This window comes from Dromiciops gliroides, chromosome 2 (assembly GCF_019393635.1).
Source record: "Dromiciops gliroides isolate mDroGli1 chromosome 2, mDroGli1.pri, whole genome shotgun sequence".
Taxonomy (NCBI): Eukaryota; Metazoa; Chordata; class Mammalia; order Microbiotheria; family Microbiotheriidae; genus Dromiciops; species Dromiciops gliroides.
Window position 1 is genome coordinate 519,377,300 of NC_057862.1, and position 16,238 is coordinate 519,393,537.

A 16,238-nucleotide genomic window follows, 5' to 3' on the forward strand; every position below is an offset into this window, starting at 1 on the left:
GATACCTAGTTTCAGATTCCAGTTCTGATAACCAATTGTGTGACCATGGGCCTTTCTGGCCATCTTTTTGCTAGAGATGCAAAGAAAAATTAATCAGACCCATTCCTTAAGGAGCTCATATTCTACCAAGGTCTGTAACATGTATACATACGTACAGTTATATACAAAATAAATCAGGTACTTCCTAAGTATAACTTATCACTCTTTCTACTAACCCACATTATGAGTGGGAAAGATTCCTAAATGCTATTCCAAAAGCTTTGGGACAACACCAGAAAGTCATTTGATGGGCAGCATAGTATGATGGAATGAGTTCTAGACTCTAGTTCTAGAGTCATGAAGTTTGAGTCTGAGACCCAGCTCTACCTTCTGCATAGTTTGTGAACTCAAGAAAATCTTTTAACTCCTATGAATTTCAGTTTCCTCCTTTACAAAGTGGAGGTAATAATACTGGTGCTGGCTGCTTCACCAGTTGTTGTGAAGATCCAGTGAGATAATGGATATACTAACTGATGTTTTTTGATCTGTACTTCCACCAGTGCTAAAAATATCATGGAAATAATTTGTTTTAAATAGGGTGACAAAGAGGAGGCAGATCAAGTTCCGGCTTTATGGTGGGTTCTTAATAGCTAAGGCTTTGCCAATTTGCCACTCTGTCACTCACATGCTGTTTGAGATGAGTCACAACCACGTTCCAGTTTCTTCATCTGTAGAACAGCCAAAAAAAAAAAAACACTCAAAAAATTTCCATTGAAGTTGTGGGCAATAGGATCATAAATTTAGAGCTGGAAGAGACCTCAGAGGTCATCTAGTCTAACCTTCTCACTGTACAGATGCGGAAACTCAGGCATAGAAAGAGGCTCAGTAACTTACCCAAGGGCATATAGGGAGTCCAACAGAGCTGGGATTCAAAGCACAGAATCACAGAAGACTAGCTGAAAGGAACCTCATCAGCCATCCCATCCAACCTATAACTGAAAAAAACCCTCCTCTACAACATACTCGACAATAGATTATAACAAAAATAATCATTAATATTAATGATGATGGTGGTAGTGGTTGTGGTGTTAGTGATGAGAATAAGATGACGGTCGTGGTGATGATAATGATGATAAGCTTTTATACAGCATTTAAATGTTTGCAAAGAGCTACATATGCTATCTCTTTATGTCTTCACAACTCTGGGAGGTAGATACTATTATTATCCCCATTTTATAGATGAGGAAATGGAAGCTGGGAGAAGTTAAATGACCTTCTTAGGGAGGGGGATCTGAACTGTGCTCTTCTTGACTCCAAGTCTATCCACTATGCTACTCATTGTATCACCTTGTTGTTGTTCAATCTGACTCTTCATGACTCCATTTGGGATTCTCTTGGCAAAGATATTGGAGTGGTTCGCCATTTCTTTCTCCAGCTCATTTCACAGATGGGGAACTGAGACAAACAGGGTTAAGTAACTTGGCTAGGGTCACACAGCTAGTAAGTGTCTGAGGCTGGATTTGAACTCATGGATATCCCTTTCTCCACCTAGCTGCCTCATTATACTACCTAACTGCACCTAATGGTTATCTGGCCTTTGACAGAACAAACTACCTCCCCAGAGACAGATCATCCATCCCACTTATGGACAGCTCTCACTGTGAGTGTTTTTCCTGACATCAATCCTGAATCTGGCCTCTTTGCTGTTTCTGACCATTGTTCCTGGTTCTGCCCTACAGAGCCAAATAGAATGGCTCTAACACCTTTTCCATGGGGCAGCCCATGCCCTCTGCTTCCACATGCACCCCTCATTCCATAAGATCATGATACCTCTCTAGAAAGCAATCCAAAGTTACAATGGAACAGCTTCCATGAAGATAAACTAAAAAGGAGAAAGACTCATTGGCCTGGAAAGATGGAGACTGAAGGGGTGTGAGACTATATCACATCACAAACTGTACAGCTTGGACAAATGACAACTTGTTTACAAAATCACAGCCCTTGAGAACTAGGGACTATGTCTCTTTAAAACTTAAAGCCAGAGTCCTGTTTTAGAAAGAAAACACAAATCTAGGGTTTAACTCCCAGCTCTACTAATGTGGTTTTAGGATGGAAGGAAAGAAAAGTACTTATTAAGCTTAAGCAAGCCACTCCCTTTCTTAGGGTCTCAGTTTCCCTATCTGTCAAATGAGGAATTTAAATAGAGCAGTGATATGTTGGTAAATATTTAACAACGAGCTCTCTGAAGCAGGAAACAGTTTTAAGATTAATCTGCATTATTAACACTTTCTAGAGGTGGCTAGTTGGTACAATGGATATAGAGCATTATGCCCAGAGTCAGAAAGATGAGTTCAAATCTGATCTACAAGACTTACGAGCTATGTGACCCTGGGCAAATCATTTAATGTCTGTTTTCTTCAAATTTCCTCAACTGTAAAATGAGATATGAACAACAGCATCTAGATCAAAGGACTGTTATGAAGATCAAATGAGACAATGTCTGTAAAAGCACTTAGCACAGAGCCTGACACATAGTAGATGCTTATATAAAGACTTATTTCCTTCTCGTCTCCATCACCTTCTTACGTCTAGACAATGAACAGAACAATAAATGATGCCCTGATTTGTGGGATTTCTAAAGTGTAAATGCTCATACTGAAAATTTAACAGTCACTGGAGGGGTATGAATTAATTATAGCATACCCCTGGAACATTGAGTCTCTCAGGTCCTGCTTTAATATCCTGAGCTTGAAAGAGTAAATTAAAAATTGGTAGCCTGATTTTTTGTTTGTTTGTTTTGGGATTATTTTGCAGGGCAACAAGGGTTAAGTGACTTGCCCAGGGTCACACAGCTAGTAAGTGTTAAGTGTCTGAGACTGAATTTGAACTCAGGTCCTCCTGACTCCAGGGCCAATGTTCTATCCACTGTGCCACTGAGCTGCCCCTGGTACCCTGATTTTTAATAAGGGTCTCATATCAAACAGTATTCCACTCAGCAACCTACCCTAACAGTCAAGTAACAACCATCAAATAGGAATTTCACCCATTGCTAATATCTTTTAAAAATAAATTCAAGATTATTTGCAAATTTCAAGTTCCCGATAAATAATAAATGGTTAAAAAAAAAGACATTAAAGTTTGAATATGCTCTACTGTAGTCTGATTTCCATTGAATGAGTCATCTTTTTTCATTTTATTTTGGCAGATGGCCTCATTTTACATCCCATAAGTAAGAAGAATTTGGGCTTTTTGGTTTGTGGAAATCTGACTCACTTATGCAAAACAGGCTCCACCCATGCATTTATTCATAAGAAATCTGTGAGGGGAGAAGGCAGGAGATGGGGAGCACCTATCACAATCATTATACCTTATGTTTGTATTGTTTTCAGATTTATTATGAAGCACTTTCACATACATTATCTCATTTGATCCTTACAATAACTCTATGATGATGTGGATTTTGGGAAACTTTGTCGTCCTGTACACCCCCCCCCCCCCCCCCCCGCCCAAGTTAAGTGACTTGCCTGATGTTGCACAGCTAGCAGAAAGTATAGCCAGGACAAGAACCCAGTTCTCTTGACCACTCTGAGAACTGACTGAACCTGAACTTGGGTTGGGCTGTAGGGACCAAAAAATGGTTGTCATTTGTGTTCAGACAAAGTCTTCACTCCAACTGTATTGTCTACATTCATTGCTTTCATTTTCTTTTACCCATCTTTTGTTAATACATTGTTGACATAGGGGCAGCTAGGTGGTGCAGTGGATAGAGTACCGGCCCTGGAGTCAGGAGGACCTGAGTTCAAATCCAACCTCAGACACTTAACACGTACCAGCTGTGTGACCCTGGGCAAGTCACTTAACCCCAACTGCCTCTCCCCCCCCCAAAATACATTATTGACATAGCAATCATTTTCCAATAAATATTTGTTGTTGTTCAGTCTTGTCTAATTCTTCATGACCCCACTCTCTGTCCATGGGGTTTTCTTAGGAAAGAAAATGGAGTGGTTTTCCATTTCTTTTATTTTTTTTTTGTGGGGTTTTTTGTGTTTGTTTTTTTGGTGGGTCAATGAGGGTTAAGTAACTTGCCCAGGGTCACACAGCAAGTAACTGTCAAGTGTCTGAGGCCCGATTTAAGCTCAGGTCCTCCTGAATCCAGGGCCGGTGCTTTATCCACTGAGCCACCTAGCTGCCCTGGTTTTCCATTTCTTTCTCCACCCAAAAAACAACTTCCACATAATACCTTCCTATTTTTTTTTAAAAGGCAAAACCACCTAACTACTGATGTCATCCAACTGCAAAAGTAACTTTCTAGTCAAGAGTTTACCGTTTTTAATGAAGAATGTGTTTTAACCCCAGATCATCTGGAGCCAACATCTCTGCCTTCATTTTCTTTACCACCCAGGTCACTGCCCAACTCTCTGCAATCTATCTTCTCTCACCACTCCTCCACTGAAGTAGCTCCCCCGTGACTTCTGAATCACTAAATGCAATGGTCCTAGTCTTTATGCAGCATTGCACATTGCAGACTACCCTCTCCTGGTTATTCTTTCTCCCCTAGCTTCCTGACACTACTCTCTTCCTGACTGTCCTCCTCCTGTTAACTGCTCTTTTGTATCCTTCATTACTTCTTCCTTTTCTTCTTTAACATAGATTCTTTAAGGCACTGTCCTAGGTCCTTTGCTCTACTCACTCTATATCTGCTTTCTTGGCCAGGCCATCCTGTGCAGAGGTCTAGCACATCTCTGAATTCTTTTGCAAGTTCTCATTACCAAAGTCCTAAGAGACCATCCCATCTAAAGGTCTAAAAACTGACTTCATCATTTTTCCCATGAAATCTGTGCTTCTTCCTAACTTCCCAACTGTCAACACCACAATCATTCTCCCAGTCACCCATAACTGGTTAACATCACTGTTGTCTTCCATTCTTAGGTCGTGTGCCAATGTGGATGGCTACTTGTCAGAAAGACTACAAATCCTGCCTCTGATAATTAGCTGTGTGATCCTGGGCAAGCAACAACCTCTCTGAGCTTCATTTCCTCATCTATAAAATGAAAATAATGATGCCTCACCGGTTTATTGTAAAGAACTTGGTCAACTTTAAAGTCTATATTAAGTACTAGTTATTGTCTCTCCCTTTCTTTTGTCCTATACATCAAATCAATCACCATATGCCATTGATTCCATTTCTACAATATCGCTATACTCCTTCCCTCTTTACCAGTCCCATCATTCTTTAGTTCAGACTTTCATTATCGCTTACCATCATTCTCTTTTACCAAGATTATTGGAATACTGTTTTAACTCATACCCACATCTCCAGTCTATCCTCTCTAATACATATGACTGCAAAACGAATTTTCCTGATTCACAGATCTAATGAGGCTCCTCTACTGTCCCAAAACCTTCAATTACTATCACCTACCAAATATACCTTCAGTTACTCCCTATTACCTATCAAAGTCCAAACCATGGGCTGGGTTTGATTCTGAAGAGAACTAAAGTGTCTTAATATGGAAAACTCATGAGAGATAGCTTAATATTATCCATTCCTAAGTCAGGACCACCTTAAAGAAGACCTTTGGCCAAATTTCTCCAACTAGATGCATTACAATTCCTCTACTTACAAAACAGATTAGCAGCATAAATAAAAGACTACCAAAATGTAAATGACTGTCCATCCCAGATTAAAGTCTATGAGTTTCTAGCTACTTTATATGTGTATAATGCTTTAGAACATTAATACGGCATAATGGGGATAATGATATAATGCACCAAGTCAAAAAACCTGTGTTCTAGTTCTTACTGCACTGTTTATGAGTCCTAGGGTGATCAGGAGGGTAAGTCATATGGCCTCTCTGACTCTCAATTTAATTATCTGTAAAACAGGGATGGGGCAGCTAGGTGGCACAGTGGATAGAGCACTGGTCCTGGAGTCAGGAGTACCTGGGTTCAAATCCGACCTCAGACACTTAACACTTACTACCTGTGTGACCCTGGGCAAGTCACTTAACCCCAATTGCCTCACTAAAAAACAAAACAACAGGGATAGTAATGTGTCTTATCCAATTTCAGTAGACAAGGGTAAGTATCAAATAATGTATAATGTAAGTATTAGTCTTGTGTAAACTATTAAATCCTATAGTTTATAAGGCATTATTAAATTCTTCCTAAAGCCCAATTCAAATGCCATCCTTGATACCAATTAGTAAAGCTCTTCTATTCTATTAGCACACTCAAAGCTCTTCATTTTATACTTCTCCAATTTGTGTAAATATTTCAATATCTTGATGGATCTGTGTTCTTACTGGTTAAGATATATACCTTCTCTTAAAAAAAATTTTTAAATTTAAAAATAATTTAAAATAATAAAAAATAAATTTAAAAAATGTTTTAATAGATAAATGCCTTCCTCATCCAATAGGATTCTTGCCAATGTCCTTCCATAAATCTTCCACACAAGATCTATCAAATATACTAGAAGCCTTCCTGGGCATCTTTCACTATTTTGTGGAAACCAATGTAACACCAGCTTCAACAGTCTTTCACAGAACCTTTCACTACTTTTACTTTATCTTTAAGGGGCATTGGAATAGTAGAGTGATAGTTTAATTGTCATCCTATGAGGAATCTATGAGGAGACTTAAGAGTTAAATTATCTTTCTGGAGAGAGTTACCTGTCATGATTAGAGAGAGAATGAGTGAGGTATAGAGAGAAAGAAGAAGAAGAGAACTTCTTTCCTTTGAGAACTGTTTTTTTGTGAAGAAACAAGAAACTAATTCTTGATGAGAATTAATTAGTACTCTGAGAGAAAAGAAGGCTAAGATGGGGTTTCCAGAGTTGAAAAGTACAGCAGTGATGATGTCCCAGAGTCACAAATGACTCTGGCTGTGTTCTTTTCTCACAAAATGTAAATAATTGTGTTATCATTTGTTACACTGATAATAAATTATATCGCCTACAATCTTAATATTGAGTTAAGCCTAGGAAATGGAAGGGGTGTGTGTGTGTGTGTGTGTGTGTGTGTGTGTGTGTGTGTGTGTAAAATGCAGAGAGAGAGAGAGAAGCAAACACCTATGGGGAAAGTGGTTTCTTTAGTTTATTAAATAAATAATTAGGATTGTAATGTGAAAGAGAAAGTCAGTCAAATCAATAAGCATCTATTAAGTGCCTACTATGGCCAGGGGCTATGCTGTGCACTGGGGACACAAAGAAAGGCAAAAACATTCCCTTGCTTTCTGGGAGCTCACAGTCTAATAAGGGAGAGAATATACAAACAACCATGTACAATCAAAATGTATACGGCATAAATGGGGAATAGTGTCAGAGGGAAGGCACTTAAATTAAGGAGAGATGGAAAAGGTTTCTCACAAAGGTAGAACTTTAGATGAGACTTGAAAGGAATGAGGAAAGCCTGGAGACAGAGATGGGGAGGGAGAGTGAGTATTCCAGACATGAGGGACAGATATTGAAAATGCTCAGAGTCAAGAATGTCTTGTAAGAGGAACAGCAAAGAAGCCAGTGTCCCAGGATAACAAAGTTTGGGGCAGAGGGGTATAAATTCTAAGCCTGGAAAGGTAGGATGGATCAAGTTATGAAGGGCTTTAAAAGCCAGCAATCTTTGTATTTGACCTTGGAGGGAATAAGGACTCAATGGAGTTTACTAAACAAGGTGGGGCAAGATCTTTGCTTGAGGAAGCTCACTGACAGCCCAGGGGAAGAGGGAAGAGTGGCAATGCACAATGACCAATCATCAGGATATTGCAAAAGTCGTGGCATGAGGTGATAGGTCCTGCACCAGGATGGTAGCAGTGTTAGAGGAGAGACGGGGCGGGGGGGGGGGGGGGAGGGGTGTTTCTTGGCAAAGATACTGAAATGGTTTGCCTTTTTCCTCTCCAGCTTATTTTCCAGATGAGGAAACTGAGGCAAACAGGGTTCAGTGACTTGCCCAGGGTTACACAGCTAGGAAGTGTCTGAGGCCACATTTGAACTCAGGTCTTCCTGACTCCAGGCCCAGCACCACCTAGCTGGCCCCACATGTACTCCCTTACATGCACTTTATGGTCTAGTCCTGTTCCCCATGCATGAGACTCCATTTTCCATCTCCTTGCCTTTATACTGCCTGTCCCCGACGCCTAGAATACACTTTCTCTTCATCTCCACCTCTTGGAATTACTCAGCTCAAGCCCTACATTTCCTAATTCTTCAGCTACTAGAACCCTGCCTATCAAAAATCACCTTGCTTATATTTTGTGATATACTTATATACAAAGATACATGTTCTCTCCTTCCCTATCTAGCTTCTGGCACAGTGTATCCCCAGGCATTAGCACAGTGCCCAAAACATAGCAGGTAGTTATTAAATGATTGGTGATTGGGATTATCCTCAGTCCAACATGACACCAGACTCCACTGAACAATGATAGAAATTTCCTCTAAAAATCTGTACCAAATAAAAAAAAAATGGGGGATCCGAGATGTAAAGACCACTAGAAATATGTAAGACCAAAAGCCATTTCCAAAGAGAAAAAGGGTCAAAAAATATGAAAAACATTTATCCAAAAAAAAAATCATAACTTATCCATAACCACATATGAAAGACTGCTCCAAATAACCAATAATAAGATAAATACAAATCAGAACAACCTACATTCATATGATGACAAAAAATGTGAAGAGTCAATGTTGGCAGGGCCATGCATAGACATGCATACTAATGCATTGTTGGTAGAACTGTGCATTGATGCAAGCATTCTGGAAAACAATATGGAATTATATAAAGAAGGTGACTAAAACTTCCATACTCTTTGACCATATATTTCACTTCTAGTAACATACCATAAGGAGGTCAATGACAAAAAGGAAGGCTCCAAATACACCAAAATATTTATAACAGCACTTTTTGGAGTAGCAAAGAATTAGACACACAAGAGATGTCCATCCATTAGGAAGTAGCTAAAGAAGTGATGGTTCATAAATGTAATCAAATAATACTGTGCTGTAAGAAAGGAAGAAAAAGATGAATTCAAGGAATCATGGAAAGACATGAATGAGTACAAAGTGAGATAAACAGAAACAAGTAAACAATATATCCACAAAAGCTGTAGCTAGCTAGGTAAATGGCAAGAGCAACATCAAAACAACCCAAACAATAATGCAACCAAATGTTGCATTATTATAACAACCAATCAGCCACAAAGAAGAGATATGAGAAGGCACCTCCCCCTACTCCTTGCCTATGTAGGAGGCCATGACCAAAAACATGGAGACAAAACAAGAGGACAACCAGGAACTGAGAAGTTAAAACCCACCTCAGAGGCCTTTCCTGCTTCTAGTCATTTCCCTGCTTCCCTTTGCTCTGCTGTGAATTTAACAAAGAGCCCACAGTCCTATGTAGCTGGATTTGTATTTAAAGAATGTTTTCCTTTGGAAAATGAAATATACTGTCAATATTTGTCTGTCCCCATCTTCACAACTTTGAGTGCTATAAAAAGAATTCCAACCATTTTCCAAAGAAGGATGGAAGACTCTACCCTAGGCAATCTACAATTCATTTCCTAATTCAGTTAGGGGATCTGGAAATATAGTCCCATTTATCCCTGTAAACTTTTCACTGAATTAGCCCCTTTTATTTCAGCCTACACTTTACCAAGATAGGGATACATGCCGGCAAAGCTGGTTTAGAATTAGATCTCCATTTTTGCCACCTCTCGCCTTCCTTCCCCTCCACACTTGTCAATTTGTTTGAAGTCAAAAGTTCCCAACAAGTCTTAAGTGGCTCCCTTCCACCTCAATACTAAACAAGATGGGAGGCTCAAATAGAAATTTAACACTGCTGCCCCTCACAATATACAGAGTAACTACTACAATGTAAATAGAAAGAAAACCACACCAAAAAGAAAAAGTAAATGTAACAAAATTATAAAGATCAAGCAAGATTCAAATGAAGAGATATGAGAAGATACCCCTAACCCACCCCCCTCATGGAAGTAGAAAGTCCTCGAGTGTTATGTGGAGCATGTATTTTCATACTTTTTCAATGTATCGATCAAGTGTACTGATTTTCCCCCCTCTATAAAATATTATTTGTACTATGGGATGGCTCTCTGGGAAGGAGAGGAAGGAGGATACATGGGATACTATGTGATATAAGAAACAGTACATATCAATAATAACTTACTAAAGTTTAAAAAATAACAAAATGGGGGGCAGCGGGGCAGCTAGGTGGCACAGTGGATAAAGCACCAACCCAGGATTCAGGAGGTCCTGAGTTCAAATCAGAAACTTGACACTTACTTGCTGTGTGACCCTGGGCAAGTCACTTAACCCTCATTGCCCTACAAAAAAAATTAAAAATTAAAAAAAGAAATATATAGCAAGAATGAACACATAAACATTTAAAAAGTTTTTCTTGGGGCAGCTAGATGGCACAGTGGATAGATAGAGCACTGGCCAGGGAGTCAGGAGGACCTGAGTTCAAATTCGGCCTCAGACACTTGACACTTACAGGCTGTGTGACCTTGGGCAAGTCACTTAACCCTCACTGCCCCGACAAAAAAATAAAATAACAAAATAACAACAATACCTCCCCCCTCACTTTCCCCCTCTTACTAACACTGGTCCTCTCTCCTTCCACACATCTTTCATACTGTTTCATAAATGGAAGACCCACTGATCCAACTTATTTTACAGAGAAAAATTAAGGCCATAGCAGTTTAGTGATTTACCCAAGGTCATAAGATAATATAGAGAGGGCCTTAAAGATTGTCTAGTCCAACTTCCTTGTTTTATGAATAAGGAAATGAAAGCCTCTAAAGGAAAAGTAATATATCCAAGGTCACACGTAGTAAATGGCAAAGCTGGGATTTGAACCTGAATTCTCTGACTCTAAATCCTAGTAGAATATAATCCTTAAGGGCAAAGATTATTTTTTGATGTGTCTCCTAACACAGTACCTTGCACATGCTTGATGGGTTAGACTCTTTCCAGCAGACCCTGACACCTCCTCAGTCAGCTAGTGCTCAGCAGGACCACCCCTCCAAAGATGTCCTACCTTCACCCAGCACTGATTCCAATATACCAGGATTGCCTTTTGATGGCTTTTTTTTTCCCATTTCAAGGTCCCCCTTGATGTTCAGTTTAGTCTGATTTCATCAATATAAAAATGCCAAGCATAGAAGATGGTGATTATATATGGAGTCCTTTTCCCATAGCTTCTCCATTGTTAGGAATGAGACTGGGTGGGAGGAGGAGACTAGAGAGGGTGTAGTTTACCAGCCTCCCTAGACTGAAACTATCTCCTGATGATGGAAATGTGGAAGAGCTGGATAGTGGGGGGAAAACCCCCCAAGATTTGGTTAATAAATTATTCTGACATAAATTTCAAAGTAGAACTGGAATGGTAGCCAAAAGCTTGCTGCCACACCTGGAACAGCTTAGGGATCAGACTGACCAACACTACCAGGAAAAGAATGAATGAGTGGGCATAAGCAAATGAATTTGTTCTAAGCAAAGACTTTGAGGACGTTCCCCCTTAGCCCTCCCACCTTGAAAGCATAAAAGGTATGTTTGGTGGGGGGAAAAGATAAGGGGGATGGTTTGGAAAGGTGTGAAAAACTCTCATTCTTGGGCTTTCCTACACTTTCAGATCCTCTCAGAAGAAAACCATACTAAACCAAATACTAGTGAGGAGATAATAAAGGGAAAGCCATTGGCCTATGTTTTACCAGACAGGGTTCTTCTCCCTTTCCAGAAACCATATGAGAAAATGTACAGCCACAAAAACTGGGTGGAGTTCAGCCTGATTTAGTGCCAGCCTCCCTTTCCCACTGGGACAGCTGGTGACAAAGTGGATAGAGTGGGTTCAGATTTTGTCTCTCACAACTCCTAGCTCTGTGACCATCAATATGTCCTTTCTGAGCCTCAGCTTCTTCATCTGTAAAGTAGGAGAAATAATATTTATAGCATCTCCCTTACAGGGTTGTTATGAAGCTCAAATTAAATGATGTTTGTAAAGCACTGGCTAACTTTCCAGTGCTCAGTAACTTCAGTTGTTACCATTTCACCTTACACCTTACTCCCCTTGGTATACAGGCTATTTACAGGAGTGGTCTGCCATTTCCTTCTCCAGCTCATTTTACAGATGAGGAAACTGAGGCAAACTGGGTTAAATGACTTGCCCAGGGTCACACAGCTAGAAAGTGTCTGAGGTCAGATTAGAACTCAAGATGATGGGGAAGCTAGGTGTGGCGCAGTGGATAGAGCACCCAACCTGGAGTCAGGAGGATCTGAGTTCAAATCCAGCCTCACAGACACTTGACACTAGCTGTGTGACCCTGGGCAAGTCACTTAACCCCAATTGTCTCACCAAAGGGAAAAAAAAAGAATTCAAGATGATGAGTCTTCCTGACCCAAAATTCACCACTCTATCCCTTGTAACACCTAACTACCCTTTATGTCTAAAACATATTTCATCTTCTTAAAATTCATAGCTTCCTCCAAGAGACTGCTTAGGTACCATGTCCTATTGGAAGCTCCCCCTCCCCCCCAGTCCTGAAGGCACAAATTTTGTGACTTCAAAGCTCCATTTTGGAATCTTCTTCTTCCCCCACCAGTCCAGACTCATTTCTCTTCCACATAACCCACTCTCTCTCCCATCTCATTGTAGCTAATTTAGAATGACTGCTGGGCCTAATGGAAAACTTTTTATTTGAAGAGTGAAAGTAATACTGAGTGAAATGACAAGCTGGGCCAGAATTTAGACAGAATAGTCCTGCCTACAGTACCAATGACAGTCATAGGCATCTAGCCATTCCGGGACTCATAGGATATAGAATTGGAAAATACATTTGGTCTCTAGTCTTAAAGACTATATAGCTAGCCCAGGAGTTCTTAACCTGGGATCCTATCAATTAAAAAAAATTATACCTATTTCAATATATGTAATTGGTAGGCCTTTTTGTTTTATTTTATGCATTTAAAATCATTATTCTGAGAAGGGGTCCATAGTTTTCAACAGACTTCCCAAAGAGGTCCATGAGCCAAACGAAAATTTAAGAACCCCCAATCAAGCTCAATCCTTTAATTTTACAGATCAGGAAACTGAGGTTCAGAGGTTGAATAATTTTCTCGCCCTTTGTGAATGGCAACACCAGGCCCAAACCCAGGTCCTAGGCTTCCAAAATCTGGACTCTTGACCCCCTCTATCTACTAACAACTCACGTTTTTTAATAGCACTTTAAAGTTTACACACTTTACTTGCAGCAACTAAGGGTGATAGTAAATGAGATGAAATAGCAGAGCTAGGATTTTGCCAATGAGCTCCTGACTTTTACAGCACGCTTAACACCCACACCCTACAGAACTCCAACCAACCAAAGTATGACAAGTTCCCTGGATTGTGCAAGGAGCAATAAATAGTCTCTTTGGCACCAAAGAGCACCAGGGAGCCCCAGGGAGCACCCACTCCCCAGCCCCCTGCTCGGTGAACACAAAAGGCTAGTTACCTGTTTCAAATCCCAGAGCGAGCAGTGAGTGCCTCCCAGGCACCTCGCCTGCCCGTTGGCACCCACTCCTGCCTGCTCCACCTATTCTGCGGGGAAGCACTCGGGGGCCCAACTCCAAAGAGGGCAGCTGAGCCGGGCCAAGCACTCTAGAGGAGCCTCCCATGCCCAGATTAAGATGGAATGGGGGGCGGAGCCTTGTACTGAGAGTGCGCTACACTGCGCTGCGGTCTCTCAGTATCCCGTTTCCCTGTTCCCCGGCCAGTAGGCTTTGCTTACTTAGCTCCTGGTGGAGCAAGGCGTCCTCCCCAAGAACACACAGACGGATCCCGAGGAAACGTCCCCAAATGAGGCTGTGAAAGCCACCCGAGAGGTTTCCACGGAACAGGAAAGAACACCAGTTGGCCAGCGGTACAGTTACCCCAAGGGGCCACTCCCCGCGGGTCTTGCCAAAAGCCCAAGAGACCTCCCCACGAGGGCCTTCCTTACCGCAGCGGGCGGCGCAGCAGCCTCTAGTCACCAGTCTAGCCTTCCTGAGCTCAGACCCACTTTGTGGACAGGACAGTTGTTCATATATTGACTGAACTGGGCAGGGCCAGGCTGGGCCGGGCTGGGCTGGGTTAGACTGTTACGCCCTGCTTTGGGGTGGAGACAGTGCCAGTTCCAAGCTGTTCCTCCTGCCCTCCCCCACCAGCCCGGAAATCTTACTCCTCTGGCTAATAACACCTGGCAATGAGTTATCGGACACCCGCTTGCCCTTCCCCCCAGCCCAGAGTATCCTCTCCCGACCCAAAGCTGAGGCTACTTGCTCAGAAACTCCTGCCCAGCCTCCCCAGAGGTCTGGTTGCGTGTGATGTAGTGGAAAGGGCTTGAAACCAAGAGGTGTGCATTCAAAGCTCCACTGTGCAACTCCCTACCTGCTGGACTTGGGTCTCGGTGCCATGGTTTCCTCCTCTGTAAAACAGGGGAGTTGGACTAAATGGTCTCTAAAGTTGGTTCTAGGGCTTGACGTTAGGATCCCCCAGCTTCCGATTCCCTGGTCCCATACGCCCCTTCACCTGGTTTAGACATTACACTCTTCCTGGTAGTATAAGGTAGTTAGGAGTGTATTCACTTGGAGGCTCACCAGCTCCTTCCCCGCCCCCCAGCCTGTAAGCAGACCCTGACCACACCCACATTAGGAAGCCACTTGATTTGTTTGGGGCTCAAACTCAATTTTATTCCAACTTGGAAAAACTGTTCTGTGATCCAAACTACTAATGAAAAGTCTGGAGGCAGAGTGGTATGTATAGTATCGAGACCAAAGGATTTGGATCTAAGTAGAAAGACCTGGGTTTGAATCCCGATCCTGCAACTTACTGACTGACTTAAATTGATTTTTAAAAAAAAGTTCTCCTCTCCGCTTCAGTTTTGTCACCTGTAAAGCGAGGGAGGGGGTTGGACTTGATCTCTAAAGTTTGGTCAAATTCTAAACAGTTTATAAACCTAAGCAAACAGGTTTAAACAGCCTTAATTTACAGCATAGGAAAGAATTATTACCTCGTGTAGGATCAACTGGAAACACCAACAAATGCTCGTGCCTCTTTGATAGCCAGTTAGTTCAGTAGCTTGGGTTCGAATTCCTGTCTGTTACTAACTCCCTCTGTAACATTGATTCAATTCACTTCAAGTTTCCAGTCTTCCACTTCCTCATATGTAAACAGAGGCGTTTGGACAAAACGGTCTTCTAAAGCCTCAGATCCTCTAAAATGATGATTCAGGCTGGAGGGATGGGCTTTGGGTGTCTTTTCCTCCATTGGAAATTACAGTTTCTCTTCCAAGGGAGGCAGTGTTTAATTCATTCCGAGTAGTTTCACTTAGGTAACCAAACACAACAACACTGACATTAGATCTGAAAAGTAGAAGTGACAGCAAGAGAAAAGAACATAAACAAAGCAAGAACAGTAGCAAATTTCAAGCCTCTTTTAAAAAATCCATTTAACCCATTTCCATTAAACATGATTTAAGAGTTAGAGTTCTTTCCTCGAGGGAAATAAAAACATCAGGAAAATGTGTTGTAAGTAGGCCTGTAAGCAGGGGACAGTTGGGCAGAGAACCCTGAAGTTCTCTCTGGAGGCCCTCTTTCTCTTTTGCTTAATGAAAGGAGCACTGAACTTGGAACCAGGAGAGCAAGGTTCAAATCCGGACTCTGACATTTGCTAACTGTGATTCTGGGCAAGTCACTCCAATTCTGAACCCTCAATGTTCTCATATATTGAGAATAATAATACCAGTTTGTCCTGGGGAAAGTACTTTGTAAACCACTTCGTCATAGAAATGAAAGCTAAAATTAATAATGAAGCCCGTCAAGAATGACTGTCTTCAGGTTATGTGGATTTCAAAAAGCTAGAAAGGGGGCAGATAGGTGGTGCAGTGGATAAAGCACCAGCCCTGGATTCAGGAGGACCTGAGTTCAAATCCGACCTCAGACACTTGACACTTACTAGCTGTGACCCTGGGCAAGTCACTTAACCCCAATTGCCTCACCAAAAAAAAAAAAAAAAAAAGCTAGAAAGGACCTTAGGCCCTCATTTCCCAAAGGAGAAAGCTAAGGCTCAATGACTTCTGCAAGGTCGCATGACTAATAAATGGCAGAGCCAGGACCAGAAACCAAATCTTTGCTGCCTTTCACTGGCTTTATGAATATTATGCAGTGACTTGCCCAAGGCCACATAGCTAGTAAATGTCAGTCAGGATTTGAACTCAGGTCTTCTTGACTC

At 41.5% G+C, this 16,238-nt stretch overlaps 1 protein-coding gene across 6 annotated transcripts in view; it reads right to left on the reverse strand.

Annotated features, from left to right (window-relative positions):
- Positions 1-15,256, reverse strand: part of ANXA4 (annexin A4) — a 76,750-nt gene extending 61,494 nt beyond the window's left edge. Inside the window, exons 1-2 of one of the 6 annotated variants that reach the window (XM_043987701.1) lie at positions 13,483-13,639; positions 874-974 (exon numbers count right to left, since the gene is read on the reverse strand). The gene's annotated coding sequence lies outside the window, so the exon portion shown is untranslated. Of the gene's footprint in view, positions 1-664; positions 684-873; positions 975-13,482; positions 13,640-13,758; positions 13,779-13,968; positions 14,100-15,018 lie in introns of those variants that run through there. The other 5 variants (XM_043987700.1, XM_043987698.1, XM_043987702.1 and 2 more) reach the window with 5 other exon arrangements.
- Between the last annotated feature and the right edge of the window lie 982 nt (positions 15,257-16,238).